The sequence below is a fragment of the Mesoplodon densirostris genome, chromosome 15, assembly GCF_025265405.1.
Source record: "Mesoplodon densirostris isolate mMesDen1 chromosome 15, mMesDen1 primary haplotype, whole genome shotgun sequence".
In the NCBI taxonomy this organism is placed as follows: domain Eukaryota; kingdom Metazoa; phylum Chordata; class Mammalia; order Artiodactyla; family Ziphiidae; genus Mesoplodon; species Mesoplodon densirostris.
The window spans coordinates 22,686,500-22,702,771 of NC_082675.1; positions in this window are offsets into that span (position 1 = coordinate 22,686,500).

Genomic DNA, 16,272 nt, shown 5'->3' on the forward strand with positions numbered 1-16,272 from the left:
GTATAGGAGGAGCAAGTGGGTGAGGCTGGAGAAGTGGGCTGGCCCAGCTTGAGAAGCACCAGTGGAAAAGTAGCAGAGAGAGAGGGTACTGATTCGCAACCAAGCCCCACGTGGCTCAAGTCCCTGACATCAATTCAGCCACGGCAGGAGAGGGACATGATGGTGCCAGACACATATATACAATGGAGTATTACTCAGCCATAAAAAGGAACGAAACTGAGTTATATGTAGTGAGGTGGATGGACCTAGAGACTGTCATACAGAGTGAAGTAAGTCAGAAAGAGAAAAATAAATACCGTATGCTAACACATATATATGGAATCTAAGGGAAAAAAAGTGGTTCTGAAGAAACTAGGGGCAGGACAGGAATAAAGACACAGACGTAGAGAATGGACTTGAGGACACGGGGAGGGGGAAGGGTAAGCTGGGACGAAGTGAGAGAGTGGCATGGACATATATATACTACCAAATGTAAAATAGATAGCTAGTGGGAAGCAGCTGCATAGCACAGGGAGATCAGCTCGGTGCTTTGTGACCACCTAGAGGGGTGGGATAGGGAGGGTGGGAGGGAGATGCAAGAGGGAGGGGATATGGGGATATATGTATATGTATAGCTGATTCACTTTGTTATAACACACCATTGTAAAGCAATTATACTCCAATAAAGATGTTAAAAAAAAAAAAAAAAAAAAGATGGTGCCAGAGCAAGAGGCAGATGAATGTTAAGGGAAACCCAATAGCCCTGAAGATGTCTAGAGGAGGCCACACCAGCCAACAGTCCTGGCCAGCTTTCCAGAAAAGAAGAGGATGCAAGGGGGAGCTGGAAAATGAAAATAAAGAACAGAGGAGAAAAGTAAACACAGGGCATTGGGGAGTTCTAAGACAACAGGGACTGGTGCCAGCAGGGCCCACGTCACACAAAGGCTACCTCTGCGGTGACAGAGGGCCACACGTTCAGAAGGGTCCCGTGCTCGGCTCTGCTGTCACCATCTTGAAATTCTTAATAATTGTCAAAGAAGGGGCCCCACGTTTTCATTGTGCATTGGGCCCCACAAATTATGCAGCCAGCCCTATGTCTAGCGGTATCGGCATGATGACCCTGCCTCCAGGGCAGGGGTGCTGCTGAAAGAGGCTGCTTTCCAGCCTGATGGGATAGCAAGGCAACAGGAGATGGATCTAGAGGAAGATGGGGAGTGGGGGCTGGTCAGCTCAGGTGTGTCTTGTTCCTTAGTGTTCTCAGGTATAGATATTTAGGAGGGACTGGTTTCAGATTCCACTTGCTCAGGGAGCCAGATTGGGAAGAAACAGGTGCTTGCCGGTGAGAGATTTTTTTTTTTTTTTGGCTGTGTTGGGTCTTCGTTTCTGTGCGAGGGCTTTCTCTAGTTGCGGCGAGCGGGGGCCACTCTTCATCGCGGTGCGCAGGCCTCTCACTATTGTGGCCTCTCTTGTTGCGGAGCACAGGCTCCAGACTTGCAGGCTCAGTAGTTGCGGCTCACGGGCCCAGCTGCTCCGCAGCATGTGGGATCTTCCCAGACCAGAGCTCAAACCCACGTGCCCTGCATTGGCAGGCAGATTCTTAACCACTGTGCCACCAGGGAAGCCCGGTGAGAGATTTTTTTTTTTAATTGAGAATGATGAGCTCTGTAAGAGATGTGATGTTGAGAATGACAGATGATAGATGAAGTCCAGGTTCCCAAATGGGGAAATGGGGACATTGGATTAAAGTGAGAGGGAGGGGCGTTATACTAGGAGACTTGAGGTTCATCCTAACTTTAGGAGCCTCTACCTTCATAGACAAAGAGACATTCAAGGAGGCCTGCCTGTATGTTTTTTAAAACCAGTCCTGATGTTGGAGACATCACAAAATCAGGAAATAGGTTAACTAGTCCAAAATGGAAATGGCTGTGGATGGTGGTGGTGGGGATCCTCTTCAAGTCAAAGAGGGATTCAGACACAGCTGGCAAACTGATGGGACCAGCCCTCCATTGCATTACCTAGAACAGCCCACAGCCTAAGGGAAGGAGGAACCTAGTACAGTGAGCTCATCCTAGATACAAAGGTTGATTCCAAAGGAGAAGAGTGACTAATAACCGTGCCTTCCTATCATTTGTTGAGTACACGCAGTGCCAGACACTGTGCTGCACACATGTATGAGTTATACTCTGCTGTGTAACGTACCCCACAGTTTAGCAGCTTAAAACAATGAAAATGTATTATTGTCAGTTTCTCTGGGTCAGTATTCAGGAGCAGTTCAGCTGAGTGGTTTTGGTTTAGGGTCTCCCACAAGGTTATAATCAAGATGTCAGCCAGGGAGGCCGTCGTCTGAAGGCTTGTCTGGGGCTGGAGGATCCATGTCCAGGATGGTGCACTCATGCAGCTGGCAAGTTGGTCCTGGCCCCCTCAGTTCCTTGCCTCTTAAACCTCTGCATGGTACTTCTTAAGCATACTCAAGATATGGTAGCTGGCTACTGAAGCATGTGATGCAAGAGAGAGGAGGATGGAAGCCTCAATGTCTTTTATGATGTAGCCTCAGAAATCACACTTGGTCATTTCTGCAGTGTCCTGCTGGTACAGAGATCAGACCTATTCGGTGTGGGAGGCAACTACACAAGGGTGTGAATACCAGGAAGTGAGGATCATTGGTGGCCACTGTGGGGGCTGCCTACTACAGCATGTTGCTTGCATTATCTCATTTAATCATGACAACAGAGTTGGTAATAATATTTTCCCCTACTCAGAGGAAGAAAATTTGTTCAATATCAAAGAACTAATAGCAGAGCTGGTATTTGAACCCAGCTGTCCCTTGGATATGTCTGAGCTCTATGGTGAGCAGAGATGATATAAGTGAGGACTGACAGAAATGCTCACAAACCCTGTTAGACCCTGGACTCCAAGCAGGAAGATGTTGCATTTCTCTCCTTTGGAGAGTCCCAAGTGGGAATGGCATCTTCTCCCCGACTCTCCCACAGGCCATTGGGAGCTTTGGCCCCGGGAGGGCACCAGTGAATAAGAGGTGGAGAAAGGGGCTGCATCTCTCCAACCCCTCCTCACTTCTCCCCAAGAGAGGGGGCTGCTACTTCAAATGAGTCTGATTCCAGAACAGTGACTGAGTAGAGTTTACTAGTCACTGTTAGAAGATCCTTCACATACACATACACTACACACATGCACACACATGCTGTCTCTCCATACACATACCACATGCATGCACACAACCACACGTGCACAAGCATGCCTACACTGTCATACAGATGTGCTTATCATGCAGGTGCACATGTGACACACACACATGCACACACACCACACACTCTTCTCTTAGGCTTTCTGCCTCTAAGTGACCACATGGTTCATTTTTTCCATAAATATTTATTGAGCACCTACTTATGCCTGGCATGGTGTTGGGTACAAAGGATACAGTGGCATTAAAAATAGGTGTGGTCTCTCCTAGCTAATGCAATAAGACAAGAGAAGGAAATTAAAGGTATACAGAGTGGGAAGGAAGAAATAAAACTGTCTTTGTTCACAGATGACATGATCATCCATGTAGAAAATCTGAAAGAATCAGTAAAAAAAAAACCTCCCAGAACTAATTAGTGATTATAGCAAAGTTGCAGGATACAAGATTAATATACAAAAGTTAATTAGTTTCCTATATACTAGCAATGCACAAGTGGAATTTGAAATTAGAGAAATAGAACTGTTTACATGAGTACCCCCAAAATGGAATACTTAGGTATAAATCTAACAAAATATGTACAAAATCTATATGAAGAAAACCAGAAAACTCTGATGAAAGATATCAAAGTATAACTAAATAAATGGAGAGATATTTCATGTTCGTGAATAGAAGGACTCAATATTGTCAAGATGTCAGTTCTTCCCAGCTTGATCTATAGATCCAATGCAATTCCAACTGAAGTCTCAGCAAGTTATTTTTGGATATTGAAAAACTGACTCTAAAGTTTATATGGAAAGCAAAAGACCCAGAATAGCCAACATAATATTGAAGGAGAAGAACAAAGTTGGAGGAATGACACTACCTGATGTCAAAACTTACTATAAAGTTACGGTAATCAAGACAGTGTGGTATCAGTGAAAGAACAGACAAATCAATCAGTGGAACAGAATAGAGAACCCAGAAAAAGATCCCCATAAATATAGTCAACTTACCTTTAACAAAGAAACAAAGGCAATATAATGGAGCAAAGATAGTCTTTTCAGCAAATGGTATTGGAACAACTGGACATCCACATGTAAAAAAAAAAAAAAATCTAACCACAGACCTTACACCTCTAACAAAACTTAACTTGAAATGAATCACAGACATAAATGTAAAATGTGAAACTATAAAACTTCTGAAAGATAATAAAGGAGAAAACCTAGATGACCTTGTGTATGGTGATGACTTTTTTAGATACAACACCAAAGGCATGATCCATGAAAGAAATCGTTGATAAGCTGGACTTCATTAAAATGTAAAACTTCTGCTCTGCAAAGACATATCAGGAGAATGAGAAGACAAGCCACACACTGGGGGAAAATATTTGCAAAAGACACATCTGACAAAGACTGTTATCCAAAATATATTTACAAAGAACTCTTAAAACAACAATAAGGGGCTTCCCTGGTGGCACAGTGGTTGATAGTCCTCCTGCCGATGCAGGGGACACGGGTTCGTGCCCCAGTCCGTGAAGATCCCACATGCCACGGAGCGGCTGGGCCTGGGAGCCATGGCCGCTGAGCCTGCACGTCCGGAGCCTGTGCTCCGCAACAGGAGAGGCCACAACAGTGAGAGGCCCGCATACTGCAACAACAACAAAAAAAACCCAATAAGAAAATAAATGACCTGATTTTTAAAATGGGCCAAAGACCTTAACATACATCTCACCAAAAAAGATATACAGATGACAAATAGCATGTGAAAATATGCTCCATGTCGTATGTCATCAGGGAAATGCAAATTAAAACAACAATAGATACCACTACACACCTATTAGAATGAACCAAATCTAGAATACTGACAACACCAAATGCTGGTAAGGAGCAATAGGAACTCTCATTGCTGGTGGGAATGCAAAATGGTGCAGCCACTTTGGAAGACAGTTTGGTGGTTTCTTACAAAACTAAACATACTATTACTATATGATCCTGCAGTCATGCTCCTTGGTATTTACCAGAAGGAATTAAAACATGTCCACATAAAAACCCACACTCAAATGAGTATGGCAGCTTTATTCATAATTGCTAAAACTTGGAAGAAACCAAAATGTCCTTCAGGAGGTGAATGTATAAATAAACTGTGCTACATCCATGCAATAGAATATTATTCAGCACTGAAAAGGAATAATCCATCAAGCCATGAAAAGATGTGGAGGAAACTTAAAAGTGTTTTACTACGTGAAAGAAGCCAATCTGAAAAGGCTACATACTGTATGATGCCAACTATATGACATTCTGGAAAAGGCAAAACTATGGAGACAGCAAAAAGATCCAGCAAAAAGACATCAGGGGTTAGTGGGGAGGGAGGGGTGAGTAGGCAGAGCACAGAAGATGGTGAAAATACTCTATGATACTTTGATGGTGGATACATGTCATTATACATTTGCCAAAGCCCATAGAATGTACAACACCAAGAGTGAACTGTAGTGTGAACTTTGGACTTTGGGTGATAATGACATGTCAGTGTAGGTTCATCGACTGTAACAGATGTCCCACAACCATCTGACTTGCTTGAGGCAGGTCACAACTTTCTTACCTCATCTGGGACCCCCGGAGGTCCCACTGTGTTCTCTCAGTGAAACAGCACACAGCAAGCCACAAACGCCAGAGCAGACAGAAGGAGGGATGCCCCAAAGGAATCCAGCCCTGGTCGCAATATGTTTTATCATCTGGACAAGCACATAAAGCCTTGTGTGGCTTGCTCAGGATCAATGGCCATAATCATTTAATGACAAAGCAGGACTTGTCACTCGGTGACATCAAAGGCCCCCAAGACCAGTGCGGGCTCCTCTGAGACTGTTTCAGAACCAAGTTGTATATCATTTTTCTGTTTGTCAATGTCTTGGTGTGTATATTTTACTGGGCAACCTCACGGGAAGCAGGATTTGGTCACCCCGGACCTCCCGTCTGGACACCAGCCCTGAGGACCACAGTCCCACCATGACTTCAGCCACAGGCTTTTGGCACCAGTGCGCAGCCTGGGCACCCAGCAGAAGACAAGGGTAGTGGGTGATAACAGGTGGAGTGTGCACCTGGTGGGCAGGCCCATGCATGCAGAGCCTGGAGGCCCTCAGACAGCACGTTGAGACTTTGAGGGAGGCTAGCCACCCCATCTGTGGCCCAGGCCTGCCTAATTTACCTCTGGTTACAGATGCTTTCCTATATGCCAGGACCAAGTAATTTAAGTCACAATCAGGAATGTCTGTCTGTCAGAGCTGGAGGTTGTGCTCTGTCCAAGTGCAGGCACCCCCTGTAGCATCCTCAGCAGGTGGCCCTTTACCCCTGCGTTCACCTTCCTGCGGCAGGAAGCTTGTACCTCTGCAGGCAGCTGCTCCTTCACTTGACAGGTGTGACCCTTACCTATCCGGCCCTTGGACTCTTGTTGGCCCAGAAACGTGGGCCTTGTCCCAACCTTTCTCTCAATCCCATCTACTGCCCTTTATCCCTCTGCCACTGCCGAGGTCAAGCCATAACCACCCCTTGCTGGGTGACAGCAGTAGTGTCCTTGGTGGTCTTCCCCCTCCTATCCATTCTCCACCCTCCCACAGGGTTCCCTCCTGAACCCAGGGCTGACCAGCTCCTTCTTGCCTAAACCCTTCCGTAACCCAACACCAGCCCTAAGAACCCCAGTGCTCCCAGGATAACGGGGCTTCCTGGGCTTTTATGATCTGGCTTCAACTGACCTCTCTAACCTCATTAATAAGAAGAAGAAAAAGAAGGTGATGATGATTGCCAACACTTAGCACCTACTGAGCTCCAGGCACTGTTTATATGCCTCAAACTGCCCTGGTGACACCTTGGTTTTGGCTCAATGAGACCCATTTCCAACTTCTGACCTTTAGAATGGTAAAAGAATGAATTAGTGTTATTTTAAGCCACACAAAGTTTGTGGTAATTTGTTACAGCAGTCATAGAAAACTAATACTCCTATTAGAAATTTAAATTGAGAACTTAAAAAATCTATTAATTTGTTTAAAAATAACAGTAAGTATATTTTTAGCATAAAAATATTTTTAAAGTAACTATATTTTAAAAAACATTAGTGAGAAGATGGCTTTTTAAAAAATATTTTTGTAAATCTTTTCATGTCTGGCTCCACAGATGATAGCTGGATTCCCATGTCTGCTCTTGCATTCTGTCTGTTGTGATGTATTGTTTTGGTTGAAAATATGAAGAAAATTCAACCTCATACAGATAGGAAGGTGGAAAAAAAAAGAGGAGCATTTCAATAGCTTTTTCAGACAACAATGGCTATTCTTTGATATAAACTAAAACACAAAATTGGCAGTTTTTCAAAGGTTAGTTGCAGTGTGGAATCTAAAACCATATCAATGGTCTTTGTTATGACGGCCTTTGAATGATTCTGGCCTTGATGCCCCTTTGCTACACAGAGGAGCTGACAGTCCCCTTGCTGGGGAGCCCAGGAAAATGCTGAAGGTAACTCAGCCCTAGTAGGAGCTGGGCCAGGGAAAGGACAGAGGTGACAATGGGGTGGAAGTGACAGAGCAGTTCAGGACAGTGGCATTGGACACAGCCAGCTGAGACCTTTAGAGGCTGCCAATGACAAGCTGACACTGCCCCGTCCCCTCCCCATAGCCAATTACAACTCAAACAAAACTAACCATAAGCTCCAAACCTTCGTGCATGTTGGAATTAAAATAGCTTCCTTCTAAATCTTCTACTATCTTCTAGCCAGATTCTGGCTAAGTCTGTCAAAGCCCATCTCTGCTAATTGCTCTGGCCCTTGGGTATCCAGCCTGCTGGGAGTTAAGACAAGCTGAGTATGAGTGCAGGTCCTGCTATGCACCAGGCCTGTGGTCCTTGGTGTCCTCCTCTGTACAGCAGGCATCTTAACACCTGTCCACCAGGGTTGTGAGGACCCTGAGATGAGGCTTGTGAGGCATTTTAGCCAGCGCCTGGTGAGTGCAAGTTCAAGTTTGCTGTTATTATTGCAGGAATGCAAGTGACCTTCCAGGTGCCTCCAACTGGCTCCTGCAGCCCAGATCTTTCAGCCAGTGCCCAGGGCTTAGTGAAGTCGGCTGAACTGTCCACTCTCTCCACAGCTCCATAGCCTGGGGTTTCCCTGGAAGCCTCAGGGCTGGGGATGGAGGTGTTGATGAAAATAATCAACAATCTATAATAGGAATAGCAAAGAGTTTTATTTGAGCCACACTAAGGACTATAGCCAGGAAGACAGCCTCTCAGATAACTCTGAGAAACTGCTCCATAGAAGCATGGTTTTCAGCACAGTTTTATGTCTTGTCAGAACAAAGAACATCAAACAAGTCAGGGATATATTCCTTCAAGTTTAAAAAAAACAAAAACAAAAAACAGATCAGCGTGTACACATCAGGTCAGTATGGCCTTGGCACCTGGGAAGGGAGTCTTAGCATCACAGGAGTGCCATCCCAGGAAGGGAGGCATTTAATCTTTATTTTTAACATGGGCATTCTTTACTTCTGGTCAAAGCGCCCTTTTCTTGAATCAAAGCAGATGTACAATGTATGTTTAATAGGCCACAAACGGGCTGTACTAGTTAGCATAAAATTCAAGTTAACTCATGTATAAGCCAGAATGACTTCCCCAGACCTCAATACGTGAACATTTCTTTTATCAGAGGAATACAAGGAAATGTCTCAAACACAAGCAACTTTTCCATTTCCTCTTCCCACAGAGCCCAGAACCACTGCAGTTGCTTCCAGAAGGATAGGATCTGGGAGGCCAGGGGGAGGAGGGGAGCAGGTCAAGGAGGCAGCACACTTGTCCCACAAACCTGAAGCTTGTGGTGGACACTCTGAGGGGGACTGTCCAGATCCCCCTTCCAGGCCAGGGCACCCAGAGCTCATCCCAGCAGCCCAGAGCTCATCCCAGCAGCCCGCCCCAGGAAGCGGGAACACATGGCTGGATGTCCTCCTTGTCCTCCCTTAGGAGACCTGGTCTCAGTGGCTCACTTTGCACAAGTCCAAAGGTCCATACCAGCAGCAGAGTCCCAGTGGCCGGCCAGCTCCCCCTGCCCAAGCCTGCCTTCCTGAGAACAAGCTCTTATAACCTGCTCTCAGATCTGGGGTCTCTGAGCTGCCCTCGGGGAACCTCTCAAGGGGCCTGGGTCCTGCTGGGTGGTCCAGGTGAGCCCCTCACCCTTCCCAGTCTCAAGACCTCCTGCAAAGGACTGGAGGAGCCTCTAGTTAGGAAGGGAATGTGCAGCCAGTGGCACATATGTCACACCTCCCTCCTTAGCAGACCCCTCCCCACCCCATCTGAGTCAGAGGCTGAGTCAGAGGAGAGGAGGGAAGTCTCCTTGAAACCTCCCAAGCATGCGGGGGAGAGGGGAGGGATGGAGACAGATATGGGGATGGGGCCTCCTGCCCTTTCTGCAGACTTTGGGGACAATCGGCAGAGTGCTGGTTTCTTCTATCCAGCCTTTGCATCTTAAGGGGAACAGAACCCTAACCTTCCCTGGTGGTGGAATGCCACCCTCAGCTGCAGATTTGCAGGAGGCGGTCTCTGAGGCATGGTGGTTTTGCCCGAAGGGGCAGTTCTGCCCCTGGCACAGGGAGGTGGACAGGGAAGCCAGGGCAGCCCCATGGATCTCTACTGAACTAAAAAGGGGAGGTCAGAAGGGAGATGGGTCAGACTACCCTTGGTTTCCAAGGGTTGGCCATAAAAGGCGTTGCAGTGCCTGCCTTCCTCTCTCTTGGATCACTTGCTCTGGGGAAAGCCAGCCGCCATATTGTGAGGACACTGAAGCAGCCCCATGGGAGGCCTGTGTGATGAGGAACTGAGACCTCCAGCCAAGAGCCATGTGAGCAAGCCGTCTTGGAAGTGGGTCTTTCAGCTCCAGTCAAGTCTTCAGGTGATGGTAGCCTTAGCCAATATCTTGACCTCAGTCTCATGAGTGACCTGAGCCAAAACAGCTCAGCTAAGCTGCTCCGGAACTCTTGACCCACAAGAGCAACAGATAAGTAATAAAGAGTTCCTCAGAATTTGGAGGATCTAGGTGTGGAGGAAACAGGTTCTGCTCCAACCTTTGTTGGTGGTTGGATTCTTCAGCCCTCAGATCCTCGGGCTGTGGCCTCTTGGCTCTGCCAGGAACCAAAAAGATCTGCACCCAGCTCTGCAGACTGGCTGAGGGTATGGCTGGGCCACCTCCCTCAATGGGTAGAAAAGCTTGTGTGTGTGATGAGGGGTGATGATTAATTTGCTAGGGCTACCATAACAAAATACCACAAACTAGGTGGTTTAAATAACAGAAATGTATTTTCTCATAGTCCTGAAGGCTGAAAGTCCAAGATCAGAGTGCTGGCAGGTTTGTTTTCTCCTGAGACCCCTATCCTTGGCTTGCAGATGGCCACTCTCTTTCTGCCTCTTCACACAGTTGTCCCTGTGTGCACGTGCATCCCTGGTATCTCTTTGTGTATCCAAATTTCCTCTTCTCAAAAGGACTCCAGTCATATCAGATTCGGGTCTACCTGAATGACCTTCTTTTAACTTAATTTCCTCTTTAAAGACCTTAGGTCCAAATGTGGTTACTTTTTGAGATACTGGGAGTTAGGACATCAACATATGAGTTTGGGGGTGGGCACGGTTCACCTGACAGGTGCTGAGAGCTTAGTTTTGTCTGAGCCAAGGGGCTGCTGGCAGTGGGGAGGAGCATAAAAGAACTGGGTGTGGGAACAGGACCCGTGATCTGAGGAGGAAGAGTGAGGCTCAGGGTAGGCTGCCTGCCACAGATAACTTTTGGGGAAATAGAGGAGCCAGGACCCAAACATATAGTGCCTGTACCCCACCTGAGTGGACACAGAATCCAGTGGGGGGTCTCTCTGTGGCCAGAGTTTCATTGGTAGACCCAGTGGCCACGTCAAGGCCTGGGGCCTTGATGAGGGTGGAAATTGGAACTTGGGTATCAGCCCAGCCCAGCAGAGGGGACCTGTGAAGGAGATAGCCAGGGAGGCAGCCATGAGGGCCACAATGCAGACAGGCCCAGGGCCAAGATGACACTGAACCTACACCTCCCTCCTAGACCTCTCCTTGCCAGAACCAGGTGTTTACCCACAGACCCTGGACAGATCATCTCTGTACAGCCTCAGCCTTCGCTATGACTGAGAAATATTCCTGCAGTTTCTGCAACAACCCTTGACCTCTTCACTGCCTGGACTCATTCAGGGTTTTTCCACATTCTTTTCAACTTAGTTGACATTTATACAACTTCCTACCCCAAAATAGCAGAATGCACATGGAACGTTTACCAAGATAGACCATATTCTGGGCTATAAAACAGACCTCAATGAATTTTAAAGGATTGGAGTGAGCTTTTGCCTTAAGAAACTAAAAGGCAAGAAGAAAAAGGAGAAGAGCAGAAGGAGGAGATGAAGAAGGGGGGGTGGGGGAGGAGGAGGAGGAGATTAGTGAGACCCCAAGTAAGTAGAAGAAAGGCATAAAAATCAACATGGAAATCAAACAAATGGAAAACAGAAAATCACTGGGAAAAAAAACTGGTTCTCTGAGAACAATAAAATTGATTAACCTCCAGCCAGGTTGGCCAATAAAAAAGAAAGAAGACACACTACAGAGGTGACATATAGATTTTATAGATATTTAAAAAACAAAAAGGGAATATTTTGAACAACCTTGTGCCAAAAATTTTGGCAATTTAGATGAAATAGACAAATTCCTTGAAAAGACATGATTTACCAAAGATCATTCAAGAACCAAGAAACACCCTGAATACCTCTTTATCTATTAAAGACTTTGAATTTATAGTTAAAAACCTTCCTACAAACAAAACTTGAGGCCTAAATGGCTTCACTGGGCCCACAAATGCCCCCCCAATATTTAAGGAAGAAATGATACCAATTCCATACAAACTTTCAGAAAATTGAACAGGAAGAAATATTTCCCAATTCATTCTATGAGGCCATTAATTCAACTGGTACCAAAACCAGATAGTAGTATTTTAAGAATAGAAAAATTACAATATCACTCATGAACATAGAAACAAAAATTCTTACCAAAATTTGGAAAATTGAATCCAATAGTATACAGCAAATTCTCGTTTTTTTGTCTATCTGGGGATGTCTTTATTTCACCTTCAGCTTTGAAAGATAGTTTTTGCTGGATATAAGATTCTTGGCCGACATATTTTTCCTTTCAGCACTTTGCCTCCATTGTTTCTTTCTCTTTTTTAAAATAAATTTATTTATTTATCTATTTATTTTTGGATGTGTTGGGTCTTTGTTGCTGCGTGCGGGCTTTCTCCAGTTGTGGCAAAAGGGGACTACTCTTCGTTGTGATGCTCACGCTTCTCATTGCGGTGGCTTCTCTTGTTGCGGAGCACAGGCTCTAGGCATGCAGGCTTCAGTAGTTGTGGCACACGGGTTCAGTAGTTGTGGCTCACAGGCTCTAGAGTGCAGGCTCAGTAGTCGTGGTACACGGGCTTAGTTGCTACGCAGCATGTGGGATCTTCCCGGACCAGGGCTCAATCAGTGTCCCCTCCACTGGCAGGCGGATTCTTTTATTTTTTAAATAAATTAATTTACTTTATTTATTTATTGTTGGCTGCGTTGGGTCTTCGTTGCTGCGCGCAGACTATCTCTAGCTGTGGTGAGCGAGGGCTACTCTTTGGTGTGGTGCACGGGCTTCTCATTGCAGGGGCTTCTCTTGTTGCAGAGCACAGGTTCTAGGTGCATGGGCTTCAGTATTTGTGGCGCACAGGCTCAGGAGTCGTGGCGCGTGGGCTTCAGTAGGTGTGGCTCGCGGGCTCTAGAGTGCAGGCTCAGTAGTTGTGGCACACGGGCTTAGTAGCTCAGCAGCATGTGGGATCTTCCCAGACCAGGGCTCGAACCCATGTCCCCTGCATTGGCAGGTGGATTCTTAACCACTGTGCCACCAGGGAAGCCCTGCCTCCGTTGTTTCTGATGAGAAGCCAGCTACTAGTCTTATTGAAGTCCTCTTGTATGTGATTACATACTTTTCTTTTGATGCTTTCAAGAATTTCTTTTTGTCCTTGAACATTTTTTTTATTATGATGTGTTTGGATGTGGCTCTGTTTGCATTTTTCCTACTTGGAGTTCATTAAGCTTCTTGGATATGTAAATTAACATTTTCATCAAATTTGAGAGTTTTCAGCCATTATTTTTTCAAATAGTTTTTCTTCCCCCTTTTCTCTCTCCTCTCCTCTGGTGCTCCCATTATACATTTGTTGGTGCATGTAATGCTGTATCACATTTCTCTAACTCTGTTCATTTTTCTGCATTCTTTTCTCTCTCCATTTTTCAGATTGTATAATCTCTGTCAGTCTATCCTCATTTGCTGATTCTTTCTGATCTGAAATGGGTGGGGGAGGGAGGGAATGTGCCATGTCTCAAATGCTACAGACTCTTGCTGTTCTGAGATTTACTAGATTTTCTTGAATAAATGTTTCTTTGTTTGCTGTATGCCCTTAAGGCAATTTCCAGAGACTTTAAGTGTGTTTTTTGTTTGTTTATTTTACAAATAATTGTTATCAATTATAGTTGTTTATCTGGGGAGAGGGAGCCACCGAGTTCCTCACACCACTATTCCATAAGCCATCTCTGAATATATGACATGTAAAAAGAGTAATACATCACAACCAAGTGAGATTTCTCTAAAGAATGTAAAGTTGCTTTAATATTGGAAAATCAATCAGTATGATTCACTGTATTAATAGACTGAAAAATAAAAACTGTAAGAGCATCTCAGTAAATGCAGAAAAACATGCATTCCTGTTAAAAAAAAACTTCAAGCAAACCAGGAATAGAAGGGAAATTCCTACACATCTACACATAAAACACCAAACAACAACAACAAAAATCCTACAGCTAACATCATCTTTAATGACAGAAGACTGAATACTTCCCCCAAGATCATGAACAAGACAGGCCTGTCTACTCTCACCACTTCTATTCAGCATTGTACGAGAGGTTCTAGCCAATATAATCTGGCAAGAAAAAGAAATAAAAGCCATCTGTATTTGAGAGAAAGGGGGAAAACTGCCTTTATTTGCAAATAACACGTATGTCTACATTGAAAATCTGATGGAATTTACAGAAAAGCTATGAGAACAAGTAAGTGAGTATAATAAGGATGAAAGATACAAGATCAACATACAAAAATCAATAGTATTACTAGCAACAAACAATTGGAAATTTTAAAAAATTTATTTACAATAGTACAAAAATATGAAATACTTAGGGATAAATACAACAGAAAGTATGAAGCATTGTACAGAACGTTGTTCCGAGAAATTTAAAAAGTCTAAATAAGTGGAAAAGTATGCCATGTTTGTAGATCGAAAGACTTAATATTGTCAAACATGTCAATTCTCCCTAAATCAATCTACAGATTCAACATAATCCTAATCGAAATCCCAGTAGGGCTTTTGGTAGACATTGCCACGCTGATTCTAAAATTTATATGGAAATGCAAAGGACTTAGAATAGTCCTTTCAACAACTTTTAAAAAGAACAAAGTTGGAGGACTTAAGTAAATGCCTTCAAGATATTATAAAGCTACAGCAATGAAGACAATGTGGCATTGGTATAAAAATAGACAAGTGATTTAATGGAACAGACCAAAGAATCCAGAAATAGACTCATGTATGTATATGGTCAATTGACTTTCAACAAAGGTGCAAAGGCAATTTCATAGAGAAAGGGTAGTATTGATATTTTCAACAAATGGTGCTAAAACAATGATAGTGTGCTGAACCTCCACCCCCAAGATACGTCCACATCCTAATTCCTAGAACCTCTGGATGTTACCTAATTTGGGAAGATGGTCTTCGCAGATGTAATTACATTAAGGATCATGAAATGAGAAGATCATCCTGGATTATCTGAGTGGGCCCTAAATCCAATGACAAGTTTGTTTATAAGAGACACACAGAGGAGAGACATACAAGGAGAAGGTAGTATGAAGTCAGAGGCAGAGATGGGAGTGATGTGACCAAGGAATGCCAGGCAGCCACCAGAAGCTACAAGATATGAGGAAGAGATTTTCTCATAGAGGCCCCGAGGGAGCACGGCCCTGCCAACATCTTGCTTTCAGACTTCTGAACTCCAGAACTGTTAGAGAGTTGTTTTAAGCCACCAAGTATTTGGTAATTTGTCATGGCATCCTCAAGAAACTAATGTAGACATCCATATGCAGTTTTTTTAAAAAAGAATTTTGATCCACACTTTGCACTGTATATAAAAATTAACTCAAAAATAGATCATAAACCTAAATGTAAAACCTAAAACTATAAAACTTCTAGAAGAAAAGATAGGAAAAGAAAATCTTTGCAACCTTAGGTTAGGCAAAGATTTTTTATTTATATGCTCCTGCATATCCAACACCGAACCTGAACTTGGGCTCCGAGTGGCCACTCAGCAAACGTGTGTGTGGGACGAATGAAGCCATTCTCTATACAGGCCCGGGATGCTCAAGCCACAGAGCCAGCATTGAATCTCCTGGGGATTCAAGTCAGCCACGTTCCACCCAGCAGGAAAAATTCAGAGCTGACATTAATTCAGACCCCACATACATGATTCTTACTGAGTGAGGCATTGAGACAATCTCGCCCTTTGTCAGAACTGTGGGAGTCTTACTTACATGTAGAGAGAAGCCAGTTTAAAATCAGTCGCTTTCTGAAACCATCAACTCAAGAAATTAAGGATTCTGTCAGCGTGCCCTGAATTTCTGAGCCCAGCAATTAATTCCTTCTAGATTAAAGGATTGTTGTGTTTCTAATACATTATTATGCGGAGTGGGCTTGCTGTGAATTTTTAAACTTTAGCTAGAATCCTCATTAACTGGGACCTTTTATCTGTGTGCAACTTCTAGAAGAGGCCAGTGGCTAGAAAGTGAGCTGACACATCCAAAAAGAAAAAAAAAAGCATCCAAGGGGGCGTCCCAATGCACATTCAGCCCGGGCAGCTGTCCTCTCTCCTAATGGTAACAGGGCCATTTCCTCATAAGGCACCAGGCCCAGGCTGGACATTGTACTTCACCCCACGAATCCTCGCCCGCCCTGTCAGGTGAACACAGTTGTTA